This window comes from Procambarus clarkii, chromosome 5 (genome assembly GCF_040958095.1).
Source record: "Procambarus clarkii isolate CNS0578487 chromosome 5, FALCON_Pclarkii_2.0, whole genome shotgun sequence".
Taxonomy (NCBI): domain Eukaryota; kingdom Metazoa; phylum Arthropoda; class Malacostraca; order Decapoda; family Cambaridae; genus Procambarus; species Procambarus clarkii.
The window spans coordinates 48,425,204-48,452,043 of NC_091154.1; the positions used below are offsets into that span (position 1 = coordinate 48,425,204).

The 26,840-nt window shown below is 43.1% G+C and overlaps 1 long non-coding RNA gene across 1 annotated transcript in view; it reads right to left on the bottom strand.

The window, feature by feature from the left end:
* The window catches only part of LOC138350844 (uncharacterized), a 41,149-nt gene that overhangs the window by 9,274 nt on the left and 5,035 nt on the right, over positions 1-26,840 (bottom strand). The gene's annotated exons all lie outside the window — the stretch shown is intronic.

Consider the following 26,840-nt stretch of genomic DNA (forward strand, 5'->3'; position numbering starts at 1 on the left):
AGGGGTCAGTCTGCAATTTTCGTCAAGCCACTGTCAATGTGAGAGAACTCGTGTCCAGCTTATAAGCCTATACTTGCATAAACCACAAGTGAAGATAAACAATCTTTGGACAACACCCACCAGTGGGACTCGAACCCAGAAAGCACAACTACCTTCCAGTAGCTGGCATAACTAGTATGCTTTAACCCACTACGCCATCAGACCTTACAAAAGAAGTAGATAGTTCGAGATATATATATCTCAAACATCTCTACCTCCCGAAGGCACCAGATGAGTGAGGGGTCAGTCTGCAATTTTCGTCAAGCCACTGTCAATGTGAGAGAACTCGTGTCCAGCTTATAAGCCTATACTTGCATAAACCACAAGTGAAGATAAACAATCTTTGGACAACACCCACCAGTGGGACTCGAACCCAGAAAGCACAACTACCTTCCAGTAGCTGGCATAACTAGTATGCTTTAACCCACTACGCCATCAGACCTTACAAAAGAAGTAGATAGTTCGAGATATATATATCTCAAACATCTCTACCTCCCGAAGGCACCAGATGAGTGAGGGGTCAGTCTGCAATTTTCGTCAAGCCACTGTCAATGTGAGAGAACTCGCGTCCAGCTTATAAGCCTATACTTGCATAAACCACAAGTGAAGATAAACAATCTTTGGACAACACCCACCAGTGGGACTCGAACCCAGAAAGCACAACTACCTTCCAGTAGCTGGCATAACTAGTATGCTTTAACCCACTACGCCATCAGACCTTACAAAAGAAGTAGATAGTTCGAGATATATATATCTCAAACATCTCTACCTCCCGAAGGCACCAGATGAGTGAGGGGTCAGTCTGCAATTTTCGTCAAGCCACTGTCAATGTGAGAGAACTCGTGTCCAGCTTATAAGCCTATACTTGCATAAACCACAAGTGAAGATAAACAATCTTTGGACAACACCCACCAGTGGGACTCGAACCCAGAAAGCACAACTACCTTCCAGTAGCTGGCATAACTAGTATGCTTTAACCCACTACGCCATCAGACCTTACAAAAGAAGTAGATAGTTCGAGATATATATATCTCAAACATCTCTACCTCCCGAAGGCACCAGATGAGTGAGGGGTCAGTCTGCAATTTTCGTCAAGCCACTGTCAATGTGAGAGAACTCGTGTCCAGCTTATAAGCCTATACTTGCATAAACCACAAGTGAAGATAAACAATCTTTGGACAACACCCACCAGTGGGACTCGAACCCAGAAAGCACAACTACCTTCCAGTAGCTGGCATAACTAGTATGCTTTAACCCACTACGCCATCAGACCTTACAAAAGAAGTAGATAGTTCGAGATATATATATCTCAAACATCTCTACCTCCCGAAGGCACCAGATGAGTGAGGGGTCAGTCTGCAATTTTCGTCAAGCCACTGTCAATGTGAGAGAACTCGTGTCCAGCTTATAAGCCTATACTTGCATAAACCACAAGTGAAGATAAACAATCTTTGGACAACACCCACCAGTGGGACTCGAACCCAGAAAGCACAACTACCTTCCAGTAGCTGGCATAACTAGTATGCTTTAACCCACTACGCCATCAGACCTTACAAAAGAAGTAGATAGTTCGAGATATATATATCTCAAACATCTCTACCTCCCGAAGGCACCAGATGAGTGAGGGGTCAGTCTGCAATTTTCGTCAAGCCACTGTCAATGTGAGAGAACTCGTGTCCAGCTTATAAGCCTATACTTGCATAAACCACAAGTGAAGATAAACAATCTTTGGACAACACCCACCAGTGGGACTCGAACCCAGAAAGCACAACTACCTTCCAGTAGCTGGCATAACTAGTATGCTTTAACCCACTACGCCATCAGACCTTACAAAAGAAGTAGATAGTTCGAGATATATATATCTCAAACATCTCTACCTCCCGAAGGCACCAGATGAGTGAGGGGTCAGTCTGCAATTTTCGTCAAGCCACTGTCAATGTGAGAGAACTCGTGTCCAGCTTATAAGCCTATACTTGCATAAACCACAAGTGAAGATAAACAATCTTTGGACAACACCCACCAGTGGGACTCGAACCCAGAAAGCACAACTACCTTCCAGTAGCTGGCATAACTAGTATGCTTTAACCCACTACGCCATCAGACCTTACAAAAGAAGTAGATAGTTCGAGATATATATATCTCAAACATCTCTACCTCCCGAAGGCACCAGATGAGTGAGGGGTCAGTCTGCAATTTTCGTCAAGCCACTGTCAATGTGAGAGAACTCGTGTCCAGCTTATAAGCCTATACTTGCATAAACCACAAGTGAAGATAAACAATCTTTGGACAACACCCACCAGTGGGACTCGAACCCAGAAAGCACAACTACCTTCCAGTAGCTGGCATAACTAGTATGCATTAACCCACTACGCCATCAGACCTTACAAAAGAAGTAGATAGTTCGAGATATATATATCTCAAACATCTCTACCTCCCGAAGGCACCAGATGAGTGAGGGGTCAGTCTGCAATTTTCGTCAAGCCACTGTCAATGTGAGAGAACTCGTGTCCAGCTTATAAGCCTATACTTGCATAAACCACAAGTGAAGATAAACAATCTTTGGACAACACCCACCAGTGGGACTCGAACCCAGAAAGCACAACTACCTTCCAGTAGCTGGCATAACTAGTATGCTTTAACCCACTACGCCATCAGACCTTACAAAAGAAGTAGATAGTTCGAGATATATATATCTCAAACATCTCTACCTCCCGAAGGCACCAGATGAGTGAGGGGTCAGTCTGCAATTTTGTGATTGTGGTTTATGCAAGTATAGGCTTATAAGCTGGACACGAGTTCTCTCACATTGACAGTGGCTTGACGAAAATTGCACTGACCCCTCACTCATCTGGTGCCTTCGGGAGGTAGAGATGTTTGAGATATATATATCTCGAACTATCTACTTCTTTTGTAAGGTCTGATGGCATAGTGGGTTAAAGCATACTAGTTATGCCAGCTACTGGAAGGTAGTTGTGCTTTCTGGGTTCGAGTCCCACTGGTGGGTGTTGTCCAAAGATTGTTTATCTTCACTTGTGGTTTATGCAAGTATAGGCTTATAAGCTGGACACGAGTTCTCTCACATTGACAGTGGCTTGACGAAAATTGCAGACTGACCCCTCACTCATCTGGTGCCTTCGGGAGGTAGAGATGTTTGAGATATATATATCTCGAACTATCTACTTCTTTTGTAAGGTCTGATGGCGTAGTGGGTTAAAGCATACTAGTTATGCCAGCTACTGGAAGGTAGTTGTGCTTTCTGGGTTCGAGTCCCACTGGTGGGTGTTGTCCAAAGATTGTTTATCTTCACTTGTGGTTTATGCAAGTATAGGCTTATAAGCTGGACACGAGTTCTCTCACATTGACAGTGGCTTGACGAAAATTGCAGACTGACCCCTCACTCATCTGGTGCCTTCGGGAGGTAGAGATGTTTGAGATATATATATCTCGAACTATCTACTTCTTTTGTAAGGTCTGATGGCGTAGTGGGTTAAAGCATACTAGTTATGCCAGCTACTGGAAGGTAGTTGTGCTTTCTGGGTTCGAGTCCCACTGGTGGGTGTTGTCCAAAGATTGTTTATCTTCACTTGTGGTTTATGCAAGTATAGGCTTATAAGCTGGACACGAGTTCTCTCACATTGACAGTGGCTTGACGAAAATTGCAGACTGACCCCTCACTCATCTGGTGCCTTCGGGAGGTAGAGATGTTTGAGATATATATATCTCGAACTATCTACTTCTTTTGTAAGGTCTGATGGCGTAGTGGGTTAAAGCATACTAGTTATGCCAGCTACTGGAAGGTAGTTGTGCTTTCTGGGTTCGAGTCCCACTGGTGGGTGTTGTCCAAAGATTGTTTATCTTCACTTGTGGTTTATGCAAGTATAGGCTTATAAGCTGGACACGAGTTCTCTCACATTGACAGTGGCTTGACGAAAATTGCAGACTGACCCCTCACTCATCTGGTGCCTTCGGGAGGTAGAGATGTTTGAGATATATATATCTCGAACTATCTACTTCTTTTGTAAGGTCTGATGGCGTAGTGGGTTAAAGCATACTAGTTATGCCAGCTACTGGAAGGTAGTTGTGCTTTCTGGGTTCGAGTCCCACTGGTGGGTGTTGTCCAAAGATTGTTTATCTTCACTTGTGGTTTATGCAAGTATAGGCTTATAAGCTGGACACGAGTTCTCTCACATTGACAGTGGCTTGACGAAAATTGCAGACTGACCCCTCACTCATCTGGTGCCTTCGGGAGGTAGAGATGTTTGAGATATATATATCTCGAACTATCTACTTCTTTTGTAAGGTCTGATGGCGTAGTGGGTTAAAGCATACTAGTTATGCCAGCTACTGGAAGGTAGTTGTGCTTTCTGGGTTCGAGTCCCACTGGTGGGTGTTGTCCAAAGATTGTTTATCTTCACTTGTGGTTTATGCAAGTATAGGCTTATAAGCTGGACACGAGTTCTCTCACATTGACAGTGGCTTGACGAAAATTGCAGACTGACCCCTCACTCATCTGGTGCCTTCGGGAGGTAGAGATGTTTGAGATATATATATCTCGAACTATCTACTTCTTTTGTAAGGTCTGATGGCGTAGTGGGTTAAAGCATACTAGTTATGCCAGCTACTGGAAGGTAGTTGTGCTTTCTGGGTTCGAGTCCCACTGGTGGGTGTTGTCCAAAGATTGTTTATCTTCACTTGTGGTTTATGCAAGTATAGGCTTATAAGCTGGACACGAGTTCTCTCACATTGACAGTGGCTTGACGAAAATTGCAGACTGACCCCTCACTCATCTGGTGCCTTCGGGAGGTAGAGATGTTTGAGATATATATATCTCGAACTATCTACTTCTTTTGTAAGGTCTGATGGCGTAGTGGGTTAAAGCATACTAGTTATGCCAGCTACTGGAAGGTAGTTGTGCTTTCTGGGTTCGAGTCCCACTGGTGGGTGTTGTCCAAAGATTGTTTATCTTCACTTGTGGTTTATGCAAGTATAGGCTTATAAGCTGGACACGAGTTCTCTCACATTGACAGTGGCTTGACGAAAATTGCAGACTGACCCCTCACTCATCTGGTGCCTTCGGGAGGTAGAGATGTTTGAGATATATATATCTCGAACTATCTACTTCTTTTGTAAGGTCTGATGGCGTAGTGGGTTAAAGCATACTAGTTATGCCAGCTACTGGAAGGTAGTTGTGCTTTCTGGGTTCGAGTCCCACTGGTGGGTGTTGTCCAAAGATTGTTTATCTTCACTTGTGGTTTATGCAAGTATAGGCTTATAAGCTGGACACGAGTTCTCTCACATTGACAGTGGCTTGACGAAAATTGCAGACTGACCCCTCACTCATCTGGTGCCTTCGGGAGGTAGAGATGTTTGAGATATATATATCTCGAACTATCTACTTCTTTTGTAAGGTCTGATGGCGTAGTGGGTTAAAGCATACTAGTTATGCCAGCTACTGGAAGGTAGTTGTGCTTTCTGGGTTCGAGTCCCACTGGTGGGTGTTGTCCAAAGATTGTTTATCTTCACTTGTGGTTTATGCAAGTATAGGCTTATAAGCTGGACACGAGTTCTCTCACATTGACAGTGGCTTGACGAAAATTGCAGACTGACCCCTCACTCATCTGGTGCCTTCGGGAGGTAGAGATGTTTGAGATATATATATCTCGAACTATCTACTTCTTTTGTAAGGTCTGATGGCGTAGTGGGTTAAAGCATACTAGTTATGCCAGCTACTGGAAGGTAGTTGTGCTTTCTGGGTTCGAGTCCCACTGGTGGGTGTTGTCCAAAGATTGTTTATCTTCACTTGTGGTTTATGCAAGTATAGGCTTATAAGCTGGACACGAGTTCTCTCACATTGACAGTGGCTTGACGAAAATTGCAGACTGACCCCTCACTCATCTGGTGCCTTCGGGAGGTAGAGATGTTTGAGATATATATATCTCGAACTATCTACTTCTTTTGTAAGGTCTGATGGCGTAGTGGGTTAAAGCATACTAGTTATGCCAGCTACTGGAAGGTAGTTGTGCTTTCTGGGTTCGAGTCCCACTGGTGGGTGTTGTCCAAAGATTGTTTATCTTCACTTGTGGTTTATGCAAGTATAGGCTTATAAGCTGGACACGAGTTCTCTCACATTGACAGTGGCTTGACGAAAATTGCAGACTGACCCCTCACTCATCTGGTGCCTTCGGGAGGTAGAGATGTTTGAGATATATATATCTCGAACTATCTACTTCTTTTGTAAGGTCTGATGGCGTAGTGGGTTAAAGCATACTAGTTATGCCAGCTACTGGAAGGTAGTTGTGCTTTCTGGGTTCGAGTCCCACTGGTGGGTGTTGTCCAAAGATTGTTTATCTTCACTTGTGGTTTATGCAAGTATAGGCTTATAAGCTGGACACGAGTTCTCTCACATTGACAGTGGCTTGACGAAAATTGCAGACTGACCCCTCACTCATCTGGTGCCTTCGGGAGGTAGAGATGTTTGAGATATATATATCTCGAACTATCTACTTCTTTTGTAAGGTCTGATGGCGTAGTGGGTTAAAGCATACTAGTTATGCCAGCTACTGGAAGGTAGTTGTGCTTTCTGGGTTCGAGTCCCACTGGTGGGTGTTGTCCAAAGATTGTTTATCTTCACTTGTGGTTTATGCAAGTATAGGCTTATAAGCTGGACACGAGTTCTCTCACATTGACAGTGGCTTGACGAAAATTGCAGACTGACCCCTCACTCATCTGGTGCCTTCGGGAGGTAGAGATGTTTGAGATATATATATCTCGAACTATCTACTTCTTTTGTAAGGTCTGATGGCGTAGTGGGTTAAAGCATACTAGTTATGCCAGCTACTGGAAGGTAGTTGTGCTTTCTGGGTTCGAGTCCCACTGGTGGGTGTTGTCCAAAGATTGTTTATCTTCACTTGTGGTTTATGCAAGTATAGGCTTATAAGCTGGACACGAGTTCTCTCACATTGACAGTGGCTTGACGAAAATTGCAGACTGACCCCTCACTCATCTGGTGCCTTCGGGAGGTAGAGATGTTTGAGATATATATATCTCGAACTATCTACTTCTTTTGTAAGGTCTGATGGCGTAGTGGGTTAAAGCATACTAGTTATGCCAGCTAATGGAAGGTAGTTGTGCTTTCTGGGTTCGAGTCCCACTGGTGGGTGTTGTCCAAAGATTGTTTATCTTCACTTGTGGTTTATGCAAGTATAGGCTTATAAGCTGGACACGAGTTCTCTCACATTGACAGTGGCTTGACGAAAATTGCAGACTGACCCCTCACTCATCTGGTGCCTTTGGGAGGTAGAGATGTTTGAGATATATATATCTCGAACTATCTACTTCTTTTGTAAGGTCTGATGGCGTAGTGGGTTAAAGCATACTAGTTATGCCAGCTACTGGAAGGTAGTTGTGCTTTCTGGGTTCGAGTCCCACTGGTGGGTGTTGTCCAAAGATTGTTTATCTTCACTTGTGGTTTATGCAAGTATAGGCTTATAAGCTGGACACGAGTTCTCTCACATTGACAGTGGCTTGACGAAAATTGCAGACTGACCCCTCACTCATCTGGTGCCTTCGGGAGGTAGAGATGTTTGAGATATATATATCTCGAACTATCTACTTCTTTTGTAAGGTCTGATGGCGTAGTGGGTTAAAGCATACTAGTTATGCCAGCTACTGGAAGGTAGTTGTGCTTTCTGGGTTCGAGTCCCACTGGTGGGTGTTGTCCAAAGATTGTTTATCTTCACTTGTGGTTTATGCAAGTATAGGCTTATAAGCTGGACACGAGTTCTCTCACATTGACAGTGGCTTGACGAAAATTGCAGACTGACCCCTCACTCATCTGGTGCCTTCGGGAGGTAGAGATGTTTGAGATATATATATCTCGAACTATCTACTTCTTTTGTAAGGTCTGATGGCGTAGTGGGTTAAAGCATACTAGTTATGCCAGCTACTGGAAGGTAGTTGTGCTTTCTGGGTTCGAGTCCCACTGGTGGGTGTTGTCCAAAGATTGTTTATCTTCACTTGTGGTTTATGCAAGTATAGGCTTATAAGCTGGACACGAGTTCTCTCACATTGACAGTGGCTTGACGAAAATTGCAGACTGACCCCTCACTCATCTGGTGCCTTCGGGAGGTAGAGATGTTTGAGATATATATATCTCGAACTATCTACTTCTTTTGTAAGGTCTGATGGCGTAGTGGGTTAAAGCATACTAGTTATGCCAGCTACTGGAAGGTAGTTGTGCTTTCTGGGTTCGAGTCCCACTGGTGGGTGTTGTCCAAAGATTGTTTATCTTCACTTGTGGTTTATGCAAGTATAGGCTTATAAGCTGGACACGAGTTCTCTCACATTGACAGTGGCTTGACGAAAATTGCAGACTGACCCCTCACTCATCTGGTGCCTTCGGGAGGTAGAGATGTTTGAGATATATATATCTCGAACTATCTACTTCTTTTGTAAGGTCTGATGGCGTAGTGGGTTAAAGCATACTAGTTATGCCAGCTACTGGAAGGTAGTTGTGCTTTCTGGGTTCGAGTCCCACTGGTGGGTGTTGTCCAAAGATTGTTTATCTTCACTTGTGGTTTATGCAAGTATAGGCTTATAAGCTGGACACGAGTTCTCTCACATTGACAGTGGCTTGACGAAAATTGCAGACTGACCCCTCACTCATCTGGTGCCTTCGGGAGGTAGAGATGTTTGAGATATATATATCTCGAACTATCTACTTCTTTTGTAAGGTCTGATGGCGTAGTGGGTTAAAGCATACTAGTTATGCCAGCTACTGGAAGGTAGTTGTGCTTTCTGGGTTCGAGTCCCACTGGTGGGTGTTGTCCAAAGATTGTTTATCTTCACTTGTGGTTTATGCAAGTATAGGCTTATAAGCTGGACACGAGTTCTCTCACATTGACAGTGGCTTGACGAAAATTGCAGACTGACCCCTCACTCATCTGGTGCCTTCGGGAGGTAGAGATGTTTGAGATATATATATCTCGAACTATCTACTTCTTTTGTAAGGTCTGATGGCGTAGTGGGTTAAAGCATACTAGTTATGCCAGCTACTGGAAGGTAGTTGTGCTTTCTGGGTTCGAGTCCCACTGGTGGGTGTTGTCCAAAGATTGTTTATCTTCACTTGTGGTTTATGCAAGTATAGGCTTATAAGCTGGACACGAGTTCTCTCACATTGACAGTGGCTTGACGAAAATTGCAGACTGACCCCTCACTCATCTGGTGCCTTCGGGAGGTAGAGATGTTTGAGATATATATATCTCGAACTATCTACTTCTTTTGTAAGGTCTGATGGCGTAGTGGGTTAAAGCATACTAGTTATGCCAGCTACTGGAAGGTAGTTGTGCTTTCTGGGTTCGAGTCCCACTGGTGGGTGTTGTCCAAAGATTGTTTATCTTCACTTGTGGTTTATGCAAGTATAGGCTTATATATATATATATATATATATATATATATATATATATATATATATATATATATATATATATATATATATATATATATATATATATATATTACAACTATTTAACACTGGGAAGGGATCAGGATAAGGATTTGGGATGGGATGGGGAGGAATGGTGCCAAACCACTTGGACGGCGATCGGGGATTGAACGCCTAGGACTGCTACTGTGCATTTAAATTACTAACTTACCTGAGAGTCTCTATCCCTACATGTCAATGTTTGTGTATACTGGTAATGTGAGGAACATACAGAAGATAAGGGTAGCTGAACACTACAAAAGGCTGAAGGACAACTTTATTAAAGTTGCATAATGAAATGTGTAAGTACTTCATTCATAATGATATGCTGCCCGAAATCTTAGCGAAGAATCCAAAATTTGCTTACTGTAGGTAATGCATGCACATGACTGTAAAACTGCCGCCCAGTTGGGTGGGTGTGGAGCACATGACTGTAAAGCTGCCGCCCAGTTGGGTGGGTTTGCAGCAAGACTAGTAACTGTGTGACTCACTATAGATGCAAAGTGCCTTTTATAGTGACTGTTGTGAGCCTCTTGTTGATCACCTGTGACACAAAAATTATTGATGTGTGTATTTGTGTAGGTGATTAAATATGTATGTGTATGTATATATGTATACGTATATATATATATATATATATATATATATATATATATATATATATATATATATATATATATATATATATATATATATATATATATATATATATATATGTCGTACCTAATAGCCAGAACGCACTTCTCAGCCTACTATGCAAGGCCCGATTTGCCTAATAAGCCAAGTTTTCATGAATTAATTGTTTTTCGACTACCTAACCTACCTAACCTAACCTAACTTTTTCGGCTACCTAACCAAACCTAACATAGAAAGATAGGTTAGGTTAGGTTAGGTAGGGTTGGTTAGGTTCGGTCATATATCTACGTTAATTTTAACTCCAATAAAAATTTTTTTACCTCATACATAATGAAATGGGTAGCTTTATCATTTCATAAGAAAAAAAATAGAAAAAATATATTAATTCAGGAAAACTTGGCTTATTAGGCAAATCGGGCCTTGAATAGTAGGCCAAAAAGTGAGTTCTGGCTACTAGGTACGACATATATATATATATATATATATATATATATATATATATATATATATATATATATATATATATATATATATATGTATGAGTGTGTGTACATGTGTATACAACATTAATAATTTTGTAACTAGCGTCAAACATTGTTATTTGCTTAGCTAAACGAACTAGAGGGTTCAGTTCCTGAACTGATTATGTGCCTCTGTAATCCTTTACACCACCGCCCACGGGATGGGTATGGGGTGCATAATAAAGAAAGAAATAGAAGAAATTGAAATTGCATAATACGGTTATTGACATTCAATAATAGTAAGATAAAGCAATGAGGACCAAATGGGAGACCAGTGATCAGATGAATATTACAGACTCAAGGGTAGCCTTCTCTTCTTGTATATAAATGAAAAAATAAATGTTTGTTTAATTCTAATGCTTGTAGGCGAGAACAGTTGTGAACGCCAGCTAGCGCACAAGTACATGAGCGCCCAAAATACTTTTACACAAAACACATGTACAGACAGGCGTGTGGCTTCTGACTTCTTTTTTATTGATTAATATTAAATATTAGGCGCTTACCTATAATAGTTATCATTTTATACATGTATAACTCTCACATAATAAATATAAAAGGAGTTTATCCAAAAACTGACAGAAGTGTTGTGTTTTGTGCGTTGTATCGTGTTTGTGGGCATTCGGGTGTGTTGTGTTTACGCTGGCGGGCGGCGTCCTTACCAACTCCGGATTATGTCTATTACATCACTAAACTTCATTTAATAACTATATGCCTGTTAAATAGAAGATTTTAATTGTTAATAGCATTATATTGTCGTTTTAATATGGAACACGTACACATATGCGAAACGTCTAAAGCTGGTGTCCGAAGTGGTAAAAATATTAGTGTGCGATGTTGTCAATGTACGGAGTGTCTTGTATCCCTTCAACTCACCTCGGATCTCTAGTTTTAGAATTCACTCAATCTATGGCTCCCTGTATAAACTTCAAACCTCTCCGAAGTAATCCATGGCTCCAGAAACTGCACAACCTTGTGAAAATGCAATCAGAAGCTATTTTGGCCCTCCAAGACACAGTCACCCGACAACAACATACCATAGACCGCCTCCTTAAATCGTCGATGAACAACAACCAAGAAATTCTCAACATACAAACTGTTGCTAATGATGCAATGGATCAAATACGTAAGATTCAGGCTGAAGAAACCCTCACAGCTCAAAGTGACCTCCTTAAAAAGCTGGAAAAACAGATCAATCTCCTTCAGACTCACCAGGCGGCTTCCAAAGATGACCAAGAGCAACAACTTCATGACTCCCTGATAATTAGCTCTACTGATCTACCTGTTGAACAACAAGGTGAGGATTGCTGTAACATAGCTAACACCCTAATTAATTCAAAGATCAGTGTCAATGTCCAAATCAAATCGGCTATTAGGATAGATAAAAACAATCCCCGTAACAGGAGAATGCTCGTCAAACTTGCAAATCCCTCTGCGAAGTTTGACCTCATACAAACAGCTGCTCAGCAAAAAAACAACCTCTATATAAATGAGTGTCTTACAAAGCAGCGTGGATCCCTCCTCTACAGGCTGCGCCAAATTCGCAAACAAAACCCTGGTCTTATCAAGCAGTGCTACACAAGGAATGGTACGATTTTTGCGAAGAAAGAAGCTACAGGAAAAAGATATGAAATAAAATGTGACCAACAACTCCTGGCCTTCTTAAGTGATTGTGGTATATCTGAAAACCTGAACCCGATCAATGCCAGTACTTAAAATAACTCTTTCAGTGCCTGAGCCTAACCTAACTTAATCTAACTTTGTCTAAGGTGCTGTCTCTGCCTTACCATTTACCTGATGTTCTCCTATTCATATAATTTCCTATATAATCCATCAAGTCTCCATGCACTTATGCAAGCATCTACCTCAGTTTCATTGTAAAATTTTACTCTTAAATCTAATCTTACCCTATTCCATTTATATTTTAAATTTATTTGTATTGATCTATGTCATTTATTGAAATCAATTATTGATCTCATTTTTGTTCTTTTAATTAAGTTCTTTCTAATTATAAGTTAAAACTAAGCTTAATAAAATTTATTATCTTTTAAGATTATTTTACTTTACAATTATCATTTGTCAAATTTTTTTATATATTCATCTTGACAGTCTCTACTGATTTTTTGTTCTCTCCGCCAAACTTGTGTATCCTCCATGGCTATCTAGTGACCTTAATTCTACCTCTAATTGTTTCAATTCCTTGTTTGCTTGCATTTATTGTTGTGTCTTGCCATAATTATTCTCTAATTTAGCAGACTCAATACTTTGTAAGCTCTTATTGTATTGTTATATTATTATATTGTGTTTTGCTATAATTACTTCCTATTTTACAGCAGATTTGTTTTTCATCTGTTCATGTAATTGCTTTTCTTATTGTATTGTGACATTCTTTTCTATATTGATATATATTTTCTGTCTATTGTTACTTACAGTGTACCTGAGAGTACCTGTAAGCAATCTACCTCATTTTTAATTTTTGCTCAATTTTTTTGTATTGCTTAGTCTTGTTTATATTTTTGTTTTGTATATCTATATCTTGTGTTTTGTATAGTCCATGTTTATATGTTTTTTTCTTTAATCTCATTCATTACCTAGGTTTCCTAGCCTAGCCATACTCCCTTACTCCATTGTACCCCTGTAAGCCCCTTTTGTGTTTGTTCGGTACAGTATTGTGTACATTTATTTCTTTTTGTTTTTCTTGTTTTTCCTGCAATCAGCTTTTTTTATGCAGTCAAGTATAGACCCAGAACTTAACCTCTTATCCACTATCTATGACAATAATCACTTTAATGATCTAAATTGCAGATATTTTGCAGCACATGATGTAAACAATGTATTAACTCATAGTCACAATATCTCTGTAATCAATTTGAACGTTAGATCCCTAGGTAAACACTTCGATGATGTTATAGTGCCTTGATTGAAGCTATTGACAACAAATTCTCTTTTATTATACTTACTGAAACATGGTTGAAAGATGATACTACTCAACTCTTTAACATGCCTAACTACTCAGCAATCCACAACTGTCGTCAACTTCAGAGAAGTGGTGGCACTGCTCTTTACTACCACCAAGAACTAACATGCTTAAAAGAAATTAGAACTAGAGACTGCTATGGGGAGTATATCTTCGCCAGCTTCAGAGTCAAGGGTGCCGAGTCTCTCCTGTCTGTGGGTGCAGTTTATAGAATTCCTAACACTGATGTGTCCGAATTCAACTCAAACCTTAGAAATCTAATACTTGATAACAGACTGAACAAAAACCACCTAATTATCGCAGGGGACTTTAATATTGACCTCTGCGAGCCAGAACACCCTACTGCTGTTAGCTTCCTCAACTGTATGAATTCCTGCTTCCTCATACCCTTAATCACTAGACCTACTAGAATCACTGATAGCACTGCCACGACTCTAGATCACATCTGGACAAATATAACCTCTCCGCTTACTTCAGGTATAATCACCGATAGCACTACAGACCATTACCCCACATTTCTCTTAACTAACATTAGCAAACCACCTCTTGAGTCAAGAGAGATACGTTTTAGACTACACAATGAAACTGCTATAGACAATTTTATAACTGCTACTGATAATGTCAACTGGGAGTCCGAGTTAGGTAACATAGAGGACATCAACCTAGCAGTTCAATCTTTTCTTCAAAAATCTCTTAGCCTTTATAATACCCACTGTCCTATGCTTACAAAACAAGTCACAACCAAAAGGCTTCACAATCCCTGGCTTACAAAGGGAATACTTAAATCTATTAATAAAAAACATGACCTTGAGAAAAAGTATAGGTTAGGAATTGTCTCCAAAGAATTCTCAAAGAATTACTCATTATTGCTATCTAAGATAATTAGACGAGCCAAAACTAAATACTACGAAGATAAATTTACCCAAATAAAGAGCAACATTAAACAAACATGGAGAACAATTTCACAAATATTGGGATCAAAGAAGTCTTTAAATAACAAACCGACTCTCCTGTCTAATAACGATGGTCAGCTTTCAGCCTCTGATTCTGCTATTGAGTTCAATGGGTTCTTCTCTTCCATTGGTTCATCCCTTGCTAATGATATTCCATCTTCCGGTACTGACATTAAGGACTATCTTACAGGGAACTATCCCCAGTCTCTGTACCTAAAGTCTATTAATTCCATTGACGTCAATGAGATAATCCTTTCCCTTAAAACCAAGTCTGGTGCCCTTGAGGAGATACCAACTTTAATCTACAAAAAAGCCTCCAGATCTTTAGCCCCTGCTATTGCTTTGCTCTTCAACAAGTCACTTGAACTCCAAACCTTTCCAGATATTCTAAAAAAGAGCGAGAGTAACGCCTGTCCACAAATGTGGTGATCTCACAGATGTTAACAACTACAGACCTATATCAATCCTGCCAAACTTGTCAAAAAATTTTGAAAAACTAATCTATAAGCAGCTTTACTCATATCTAGCCAAACTCAATATACTTAGCCCTTGCCAATATGGCTTCAGGCCCAAAAAAAGCACTAACGATGCACTTATTAGTATGCTTAACTCGATTCATACAGCTCTTGATAAAAATGAGTTCCCTGTTGGGTTATTTGTGGACCTGCGTAAAGCTTTCGATACTGTCAACCACCAAAACCTTCTTCTTAAATTACATCATTATGGTGTCAGAGGACACTCCCTACAATACCTCAAATCCTACCTTACTGACAGGCTCCAATGTGTTTCTGTGAATAATACAATTTCTCCCACCCTACCCATCAACATTGGTGTTCCCCAGGGCAGCATACTTGGCCCTCTCCTCTTTCTCATCTACATTAATGACCTTCCAAATGCCTCCCAACACCTCAAACCAATCCTATTTGCTGACGACACAACCTTCATTTACTCCAGTCCTGATCTCCTTGCTCTAAATGCCACAGTAAATACTGAGCTAAATAAAGTCCATCTGTGGCTAACTGCCAACAAACTCACCCTTAACATTGACAAAACTTTCTATATTCTGTTTGGCAATAAATCCTCTAATCAAATAAATCTCAAAATAAACAATACCCAAATTTGTGACAAATTAGATGGCAAATTCCTTGGCATTCTCATTGACCACAAGCTGAATTTCCAGGGACACATTCTAAACATATCAAAAAAAGTTTCAAAAACTGTGGGCATTCTTTCTAAGATCAGATATTATGTACCACGCCCTGCCCTGGTGACTCTCTATTACTCCCTTATCTATCCATATCTCAACTATGGTATTTGTGCTTGGGGCTCTACTACCCAAAATCACTTACGTCCTCTAATTACTCAACACAAAGCTGCTATTAGGACAATATCCAATTCTGGCCCCAGACATCACTCGGTACCCCTACTCAAATCCCTGAATATGTTAGACATTAAGTCACTGCACATTCTCTCATGTGTACTATACATATATAAAACGCTAAACTGTAATGCCAATCCTGATCTCAAAAGCTTCATAGAAGGTTGTAACAGAACCCATGAGCACCACACCAGAAATAAATACAGTTTTGATATTCCTAGAGTACGACTTAATCAAACCAGAAATGCTCTACAAATCAAGGGGCCCAGAATGTGGAATGACCTTCCCAACCATGTTAAAGACAGTACCTCTCTCAACCAGTTTAAGTTAAAAACGAAGCTATACCTAATAAATTCCCTGTAACCTACCTTACCCCTCTATTGTCAACCCATATATGTTTTTTTTTTTTTTTTTTTTTTTTTCAAATCAACGCTGTTTTAATGTAATTTTCTGTAATAATTTGTAATTGTATTTGTGCTGTTTTTTCAACAATGTTCCCCCCTCTTTTACCTCTATTTTTATTTGTACTCAACGCATTTTTTTCTTTTTACCCATTAGTTTTAAGCTTTAGTCAGTAGTGTTTTTTCCTGCCCGAAACGCTTTGCGTAATAGTGGCTTTAGGCATTGTATGTACTAGCTCTTATCTATAAAGCCAACAAACTTTGTAAAATCTCTTTATGTATGTACCTTTGCCTAAATAAAAATTATTATTATTATTATTATATAAATATTGCCATTTGGCTATGTATTTATATAATATATATTAGAATACAGCATAAAACAAAATAAGAGGGGTGGTAGGAGAAGAAAAGATTAGTGTTCAGTGAGAATCCACAAGGTCTTCTCTGAATACTCTTTATTTTCTTCAAGGCTGTGGGTCCCTACAATTGCACCAGAGGTGGTACACACCCCTATTATTATTTAAACAGGTGAGTAAAAATAGGTAAGTACATACACGGTGCCAGCAAACTTAGCCTCCAAACACACACACACACATGGTATCAGCAAGTAAGTAAGTAATTTTCAAAAGAAGGCACCAAACCAGGAAGGCTATGTAGCACCATCATATATGTGCAGAATAATCAGAGGCGCTAAATATCACCAAGGATGTCAATACGGGAACAAAAACGCATAAGGCGAACGATATCAAAAGTATCCGAGTCACCAAGAATTCTATTGAGGGACAGGTGACCGCGAGGGGCGGTCGGAAAGCAAGACACACGCTCGTCCTGGAAGTCAGGACATTCAAGAAGGACATGCACGACCGTAAGAGGGACAATGCAACTAGGACAATAAGGAGCAGGGCGGCGCTCCATCAAGTGACCATGGGTTAAGCGAGTATGGCCATTACTCAACCTCGCCAGAGCCGTTTCCCAACGCCGGTTACGGTGGTAGGAGGACGGCCACGAGGAAACACAACATTTAAGAGTACGTAGTTTTTACCAGTAACAGACGACCAAGAAGCCTGCCAACGGGTAAGGACGGAGGAATGGATAACCGGGTAAAAGTCGGAATATGGAATACCTTTACGAGAGATGGGACAAGAGCGGACAGCTTCCTTGGCGGCAGCATCCGCACGCTCATTTAAAGACACACCAATATGGCTGGGAACCCAACAAAACCCAACCGACTTAAATTTACTGTGAACAAGAAACAGCCAATGCTGGATCTCGACAACTACCGGATGAACCAGATTAAAGGACCCGAGAGCCATGAGGGCACTACGAGAGTCAACAACAACTACAAAGGAAGACTGACAACGAGAAAACAGAAGACGAAGAGCATAGAGAATAGCATAAAGCTCCGCTGTAAAGATGCTAGTCTCCGGAGGTAAGCGACACATATAAGTGCGATCAGGAAAAACAACAGAGTAGCCAACACCATCCGCAGACTTAGATCCATCGGTGAAGACAGAAACGGAGCGGGAGTGAGAAGAAAAGTGCTCTAGAAAAAGGCGTTTTAGAACCGTAGGAGGGGTAAAAGCTTTAGTGATACGGGTCAAGGCTGTACAAAACCGCGGAAGAGGGACTCTCCACGGGGGCAAAGAAGGAACAACACGAGGAACATCAGAAATACGAACGGAAAGAGAATCCTATAGGCGAGATAACCGGACAGAAAGAGGGAGGTGGTGAAGAGGAACAGGAACCGCAGGAGGGGTAAAAGTTAAAGCACGACAGAGGCGAGAGGAAGGATGTTGCAAGGACCACGCAAGATAGCGAAGACAGCAGCGATCACGGCGATCCTGGAGAGACAGGAAGCCAGTGTCAACATACAAGCTAGGGTTGGGAGTCGAACGAAAGGCACCAGAACTGAGGCGCAACCCAGTATGGTGCAAAGCATCAAGACGGCGAAGAGTTGAAGGAGAAGCAGACGAGTAAGCAGGGCAACCATAATCGAGCTTAGACAGGACGAGAGAGGAATGTAAAGCAAGGAGAGTGCGCCTATCTGCCCCCCAAGAAGCATGGGACAAGACCCGAAGGAGGGTAAGGGCCTTAGTGCACTCAAAACGGAGGTAAGAGATATGGGGAGACCAAGACAAACGAGTGTCAAGGAATAACCCCAAAAGCTTCGCGGAATCTTTGTATTCAAGGGGATGACCATAAAGTGACAAAGAGGGACGAAGAACGACCCGTTTCCGCATAAAAGTCATGGCACAAGTCTTAAAAGTAGAGAACGTGAAGCCGTGATCGGTGGCCCAAGACGACACAGCATCAATTGCAAGTTGAAGCCGGTGCTGAAGGAGAGGCGAATCATCACCCTGACAACAAAGGGTAAGATCATCGACATAGAGAGCGGAGAAGACACCAGAAGGAAGAGGGGAAAGAAGACCATTGAGGGCAACCAGAAAAAGAGTAGTGCTCAGAACACTACCCTGGGGCACACCTTCGTATTGCTGAAAAGAGGCAGAGAGAGCGGTACCAAGGCGCACCCGAAAGGAACGACGAGAGAGGAAGCTGCAGCTGCGGAGAAAGAGAGGGAGATGACCACGAAGGCCAAAAGAATGAAGTTGAGATAGAATATGATATCGCCAAGTGGTGTCGAAAGCCTTTTCCAGGTAAAAAAGGACGGCAACAACGGAGGTCTTCGCAGCAAAAGCAGTACGAATATAGACCTCCAAGTTCACCAGGACATCTGTCGTGCTGCGGCACTTGCGGAAACCAAATTGTGAAGGGGAGAGGAGGTGATGGTGTTCCAGGAACCATATCAGACGAACGTTAACCATACGTTCAAAGAGTTTGCAGACACAACTTGTGAGAGCAATAGGGCGAAAGTCCTTAGGGGAAGTACCCAGAGACCCCGGTTTGCGAACAGGAAGGACAATGGCATCGAGCCAGTCCTCAGGGACTGACGACGACTCCCAGATCCGATTATACAGACTCAGTAAATACTGAGACGTGCACGGAGGGAGATGGCGAAGCATCTCACAATGAATACCATCGGAGCCCGCCTCCGTAGAACCGCAGAGGGCCAGGGCAGAACGAAGTTCAGAGAGAGAGAAGGGATCATTATAGGGAAGCTAAAGATGAGTGCAGAAATCTAAAGGACGAGACTCAAGGACAGGTTTACGAAGAAGGAAAGATTGTTGAAGATGAAGACCAGAGCTAACAGAAGAAAAGTGGGAACCCAGTTCGGAAGTGACCTGCAACGGGTCCGCCACAAGAGTATCATGGAGGTGGAGAACCGGTGAAACATCGGGAACGAACTTACCTGCTATCTTGCGGATACGCTTCCAGATCTGGGGCAGAGGAGTTTCGGACGTAATTGTGGAGACATAAGATGCCCAACATTCACGTTTAGCCATACGGATGGCCCTACGGGCCACCGCACTCGCTTTCCGAAAGAAAAGAAAAGAATTGGCCGTCTGCCAACGGCGGTGCCTCTTCCAGGCTGCACGCTTACAGCGGACAGCCCGAGCCCAGTCCGCATTCCACCAGGGAATGCACTTCCGTGGACCCCGAGAGGAATAGAGCGGAGGGCAGCGTCGAAGACAGTGTCATGAAAAAGGAGGAGAGCGTGAGGAAGAGGCAGAACGGAGAGGTCAGAGAGAGCAGCACTGAGGGTAAATAGGTTCCAGTCCGCTTTAGCATACCGCCACCTAGGAAAAGAGAGTGAAGGGCGAAACGAGAAAAAGGAAAGAAGGATAGGGAAATGATCACTGCCATGGAGGTCATCAAGAACCTGCCACGTGAAATCTAAGTAAAGAGAAGAAGAGCAGAGAGAAAGATCAAGACATGAAAGGGTGCGAGTCCGAGAGTCCAAATGAGTGGGCTCACTAGAATTCAGAAGAGACAGGGAAGAAGAAAGGAGAAACGGCTCAAGAAGGTGACCCCGGGTATTCGTCAGAACATCACCCCAAAGAGAATGACGATAATTGAAGTCACCCAGCAGGAGCATAGGCTCCGGCAAGGAGTCCAAGAGGTGTTTCAAATCAGGAAGAGAAAGCGGGACACTCGGGGGGAGATAAATGGAACAAACTGTGTACCATTTCCCCACAAAGATATGAGCAGCTGAACAATGGAGAGGCAAAGGAAAAAGTAAAGGAACAAAGGGAACATCAGTGCGAATTAAGAGAGCAGAAGAATTAGGAGCCCCAGCAACAGCTGGGTGGGGGGAGAGAAAGGAATAGCCACGAAAACGACCAGGACGAGCACCAAGCATCGGCTCCTGGAGACAGACAGAAAGGGGCGAAAACCGCGAAATCAGAAGTTGGAGTTCGAAGAAATTGGCGTAATAACCTCGAACGTTCCATTGAAGAATAGACATCGACGAGAAGGAAAAGGACAACAACAGAGAACAAGGAAGAAACAAAGGCAAAAGAGCAACACAGCACGTTAAAGAATATCAGGGTCGGGATCAGGGTCAGCAAAGTCAGGGTTAGGGGGGCATGGGTAAACTGAGCAAAGACGGAGGGAAGGAAGCGGGAGAGCAGACCAGAGGTGGGCGGGCAGGGTCCGGAGGAGGAGGAGGAAGAGGAGGAGACAACGGAGAGGAGTAGTCAAGGACAGCAGCAGGAAGAGGGGGAGTAGAAAGAGGGGAGCGCACCTCAGCAAGAGCAGCAACCAAAAGGGAAGCAGGGGCCAAAGAAACCTCCATAGCAGGAACAGGGGGCGCAATCACTGAAATGGGAGGGGAAGGAGCAACAGAGCCAGAAGTAGGGGCTGAGGAAGAAAGTGAAGCCTTCTTACCTGCCGGGGAGGAGGAAGGAGAGGAGCCAGGCTTATGCTTCTGACTTAAAGAGACCGGTGTCCCAGCAACCACGTACCGGGCAACGGATTCCAGTGTCTCAACAGGATAAGCTGAACGAGAGCACACACGACGGCCGGTAGGAGAGCGATGGACATCCGCCTGCACCGACAGGCGGTGGGGAGAGCCAATAGATGGAGGAAGAGGAAGGGAAGGAGGATCGGAGGGAGACAAGTAAGAAGACACAGGAGATACGATAGAAAGAAGGGGAACCCCAGACAGAGGACCAGGAGAGGGACCCTTCGGGACAGAACTCAAAGGAACAGAGAAGGGGGCAGAGGGCGTATCAGGGTCCAAGGCCCGGAAACGGTTGTGAGTCTGAGGAAGGAGGGGAGGACGAGGAGAGGAAGAGCGCAACACGCGAGCATAAGAGACGTTAGCAAAAAGGCGGGAGCCGGCGAACCTGGCGCCTCGCCTCAGGAAAAGATAAACGCTCCCGGTGCTTCAAGTTGAGGACGGCCGCCTCAAGCTTGTAATGGATACAGGCACGGGAGAAGGTAGGATGGGCCTCACCGCAGTTGAGGCAGCGAGCTTGGGGAGAAGTGCACTCCGACTTAGAGTGACCTTCACCCCCACACAAAGTTCAGAGAGAGACAGTCCCAGAGCAGCGGAGGGCACCATGCCCAAACCTCCAGCACTTATTACAAAGCCGAGGAGAAGGGATATACTCCTGGACAGAGCACCTAGCACCAGCAAGAATGACAGAGGATGGGAGGGTCCTACCATCAAAGGTGATCTTCACAACACGAAGGGGTTGACGGCGACGACCACGAGGGGGACGAGTAAACGAGTCAACCTGGAGGACAGAATGGCCTTGGGCATCAAGAATATGCCGAATATCATCGTGGCAATCCTGCAGATTCCGAACACCGGTTGCAACATGGGGCGGGAGGAGAATAGTGCCAACACTGCCATTCATCTGAACGTTCTTGGAGACCCGAACAGGGATCTCGCCAAGGCAAGACAAGGCTGCCAAGCGGGAAGCTGCATCCTGAGAAGGAGCAGCAACGACACGTGTACCGAGGCGAGTGGGGTTAAAGGTAACGGACGCATCCACGGAATCAACAAGATACCGATGGAGGGAGAAATCGTCAGGAGGCGCAGAATCAAGAGGGAGGAGATCAAAGTATTTGGCCCAAGAAGCGGGACCAAACAAGGCTCGATACGCGTCAGTACGGGAAGGAATCGAGCGAGTGCGGCCGGGGCGCGAACGGCGATGAGAACCCCCAGAGAGAGAGGGGACAAAAGGAGCAGTAGTCACAACGAGAGACTTAGCCACACCAGGGGATGAAGTGGTCATCACTGGGGGCTGGAGGCTCGACCCAAACACAGAGGAGGGAGGGGAGTTGGGGGAAGAAGTCAGGATGGTCAAAGGAGGAGCAAGGTCGGGGCCCAACGTAGCGGAGGCTACAGAGCCCGGTCTTCCAAGACAGGCCGACTCGGGGGCTTGGTCGCCCACCCCACGAGCCCGAGAGGGTAAAACAGAAGCATTCAACGACATAGGTACGAAGAGTGATAAATTCATCCACGAATGTGCCCCCATACCCACCATGGAGCCACAATTAGAGGCAGGACACCCAACAGGAAGCTATCGCCGATCATGCCGGGACCCCCTAGGGGTGCGTCGTGAGTATACACCCCACAAACGCCACCTTAAGAACCATCAGTCCGTCGAGATCGGGTTCAGCGACGAAAGGGGGATTGACAATAAAAGGTTCCCCTCGCTCGAGACATTGGGTACTACAGTTCTACGGGTGCAAGAGTATGCCTCCTCAAGCACCCGGGCATCAAAATAGAAGAAGTCCAAAGAAATAATCCAAAACAAGCAAAAGGTCTGCAGGAAACGACAAGCAGATAGGAGAAGAGGGGGAGAAAAACAAAACATAAGGAAAAGGAAAAGCAATCCGGCACAATTAGAGAAGACAGCAGCAGGAGTGCAAGACCAGAAAAGGACAGAGGACTGCCCCACGGAGCATCACACTCCGGCAGCCGTCCACCAAGCCCCCTCACGACGCCAACGGGCCGGATGGGGAGGGGGATGGTATCAGCAAGCTTAGCCTCCAAACACACACACACACACAAACGGTATCAGCAAGCTTAGCCTCCAAACACACACACACACACATGGTATCAGCAAGCTTAGCCTCCAAATATACACATAGTATCTGCAAGCTTAGCCTCTAAACACACACACACACACACACAAACGGTATCAGCAAGCTTAGCCTCTAAACACACACACACACACAAATGGTATCAGCAAGCTTAGCCTCCAAACACACACACACACACACACACACACACACACACACACACATGGTATCAGCAAGCTTAGCCTCCAAACACACACACACACACATGGTATCAGCAAGCTTAGCCTCCAAATACACACATAGTATCAGCAAGCTTAGCCTCTAAACACACACACACACAAACGGTATCAGCAAGCTTAGCCTCCAAACATACACACACACACACAAATGGTATCAGCAAGCTTAGCCTCCAAACACACACACACACACATGGTATCAGCAAGCTTAGCCTCCAAATATACACATAGTATCTGCAAGCTTAGCCTCTAAACACACACACACACACAAACGGTATCAGCAAGCTTAGCCTCCAAACACACACACACACACAAATGGTATCAGCAAGCTTGGCCTCCAAACACACACACACACACATGGTATCAGCAAGCTTAGCCTCCAAACACACACACACATGGTATCAGCAAGCTTAGCCTCCAAACACACACACACACACATGGTATCAGCAAGCTTAGCCTCCAAACACACACACACACATGGTATCAGCAAGCTTAGCCTCCAAACACACACACACAGAAAATGGGGACATGAAACAGTTGATAAACTTGATTTCAAGAGAGAGAGGTCAATATGGGGAACTTAAAATTTTTTTTAATAAGTAATTAGGCAGACTTGTTGCTAGACAGGGAAGTAAATTAAATGTATGCCAAATTTTGCAAAATAAACAATGAAGGCACACAAACATTCATACCAAAACAAAGATGCAGGGCCAGAAAACAGGATTGGTTCAACAGAAATTGAGAGAGGGCCACAGACCAAAAGACACAAAAATGGAATGAAGGACATTGAAAAACTACAAGCAGATGTCAACAAAGTTTTCGATTGGGCAGCAGAAAATAACATGATGTTTAACAGTGATAAATTTCAGGTACTGCAAAAATGAGGATCTGAAACATAATACTGGGTACAAAACACAATCGAATCTTCCCATAATAGAAAAACAGCATGTCAAGGATTTGGGAATAATGATGTCCGACAATCTAACGTTTAGGGAGCATAACCAAGCAAATATTGCGTCAGCCAGAAAAATGATCGGATGGATTATGAGAACTTTCAAATCCAGGGATCCCATCACAATGGTTGTACTCTTCAAGTCACTTATGTTGTTCCGTCTCGAGTACTGCCCAGTATTCACTCACCCCTTCAGAGCAGGAGAGATTGCTGAAATAGAGGGAATACAGAGAACATATACGGCATGCATAGACGAGATAAAACACCTAAATTATTGGGATCGTCTCAAAGTTCTCCAAATGTACTCTCTAGAAAGGAGACGAGAGAGACACCAAATAATATACACATGGAAGATACTGGAGGGCAAGGTCCCAAATCTACACAGTAAAATAACAACATACTGGAGTGAACGATATGGAAAAAAATGCAAGATTGAACCAGTGAAGAGCAGAGGTGCCATAGGCACAATCAGAGAGCACTGTATAAACATCAGAGGTCCGCGTTTGTTCAACGTCCTCCCAGCGACTATAAGAAATATTGCCGGAACAACTGTGGACATCTTCAAGAGAAAACTGGACTGTTTTCTAAGAGAAGTTCCGGATCAGCCGGGCTGTGGTGGGTATGTGGCCCTGCGGGCCGCTCCAAGCAACAGCCTGGTGGACCAAACTCTCACAAGTCGAGCCTAGCCTCGGGCCGGGCTTGGGGAGTAGAAGAGCAGAACCCCATCAAGCAGGTATCAATATAGAAAGAAGCCAAACCCCCAATCATACCAGCGATACAAAGATGTGAGAAACAACTATACAGCAGTAAGGGGAGAGGCAGAAAGAAATTTTTAAAAAGGGATAATGGATATATGTAAAACAGAACTGGGCCTATTCTACAAATTCATAAACAACAAATTGCAGGTAAAGGATAATATCCAGAGGTTGAAAATAGGAAACAGATTCACAGAAAATGATAATGCAATGTGTGAAACATTAAACGAAAAGTTCCAAAGTGTGTTTATACAAAATGAAATCTTAAGAGAACCAGACACAATAAGAATTTCTGAGAACATCATAGAGCGTATAGAGGTGTCTAGAGATGAAGTGGAAAATATGCTAAAGGAGCTAAGTAAGAACAAAGCAGTTGGTCCAGATGGAGTTTCACCATGGGTTCTGAGAGAATGTGCATCTGAGCTCAGCCTTCCACTTCACCTGATTTTTCAGGCATCCCTGTGTACAGGAGTCATAGCAAACATGTGGAAAAAGGCTAACATAGTTCCAATCTACAAAAATGGCAACAGGGAAGACCCCACCCCCCTCAATTATAGACCTGAATCATTGACAAGTGTAACAGTGAAAAGATTAAAAAAAAAATAATAATAAAAACTAAATGGGTAGAAACCCTGGAGAGAAATTATATAATATCACACAGACAGTACTGTTTTCGATCTGGAAGATCCTGTGTATCGAATTTACTCAGTTTCTATGATTGAGCCACAGAGATTTTAAAGGAAAAAGGTAGTTGGGTTGACTGCATCTATCTAGACATAAAAAAGGCTTTCGACAGAGTTCCACATAAGAGGTTGTTCTGGAAACTAGAAAATTTTGGATGGGTGACAGGTAAGCTTCTAACATGGATGAAAAATTTTCTGACTGATAGAAAAATGAGGGCAGTAATCAGAGGCAATCGGACTGGAGAAGTGTCACAAGTGGAGTACCACAGTACATGCACCATAAATGTTCATTGTCTACATAAATGATCTACCAGTTGGAATACAGAATTATATAAACATGTTTGCTGATGATGCTAAGATAATGGGATGGATAAGAAATTCAGATGATTGTCATGCCCTTCAAAAAGACCTGGATAAAATAAGTATATGGAGCACCACTTGGCAAATGGAATTTAATGTGAATAAATGCCATGTTATGGAATGTGGAATAGAACATAGATCCCACACAACCTATAAATTATGTGAGAAATCTTTATATAATTCTGATAAAAAAAGAGGTCTAGGGTTGATTCTAGATAAAAAAACTATCACTTGAGGACCACATAAAGAACGTTGTGTGAGGAGCCTATGCCACGCTTTCTAACTTCAGAATTTCGTTTAAATACATAGATGGCGAAATACTAAAGAAATTGTTCACGAGTTTTGTTCGGCCAAGGCTAGAATATGCAGCAGTTGTGTGGTGCCCATATCTTAAGAAGCACATCAACAAACTGGAAAAGGTGCGAAGACATGCTACTAAGTGGCTCCCAGAACTAAAGGGCAAGAGCTGTGTGGAGAGGTCAGAGGCATTAAATATGCCAAAACTAGAAGACAACAAAAAGAGGTGATAAAATCA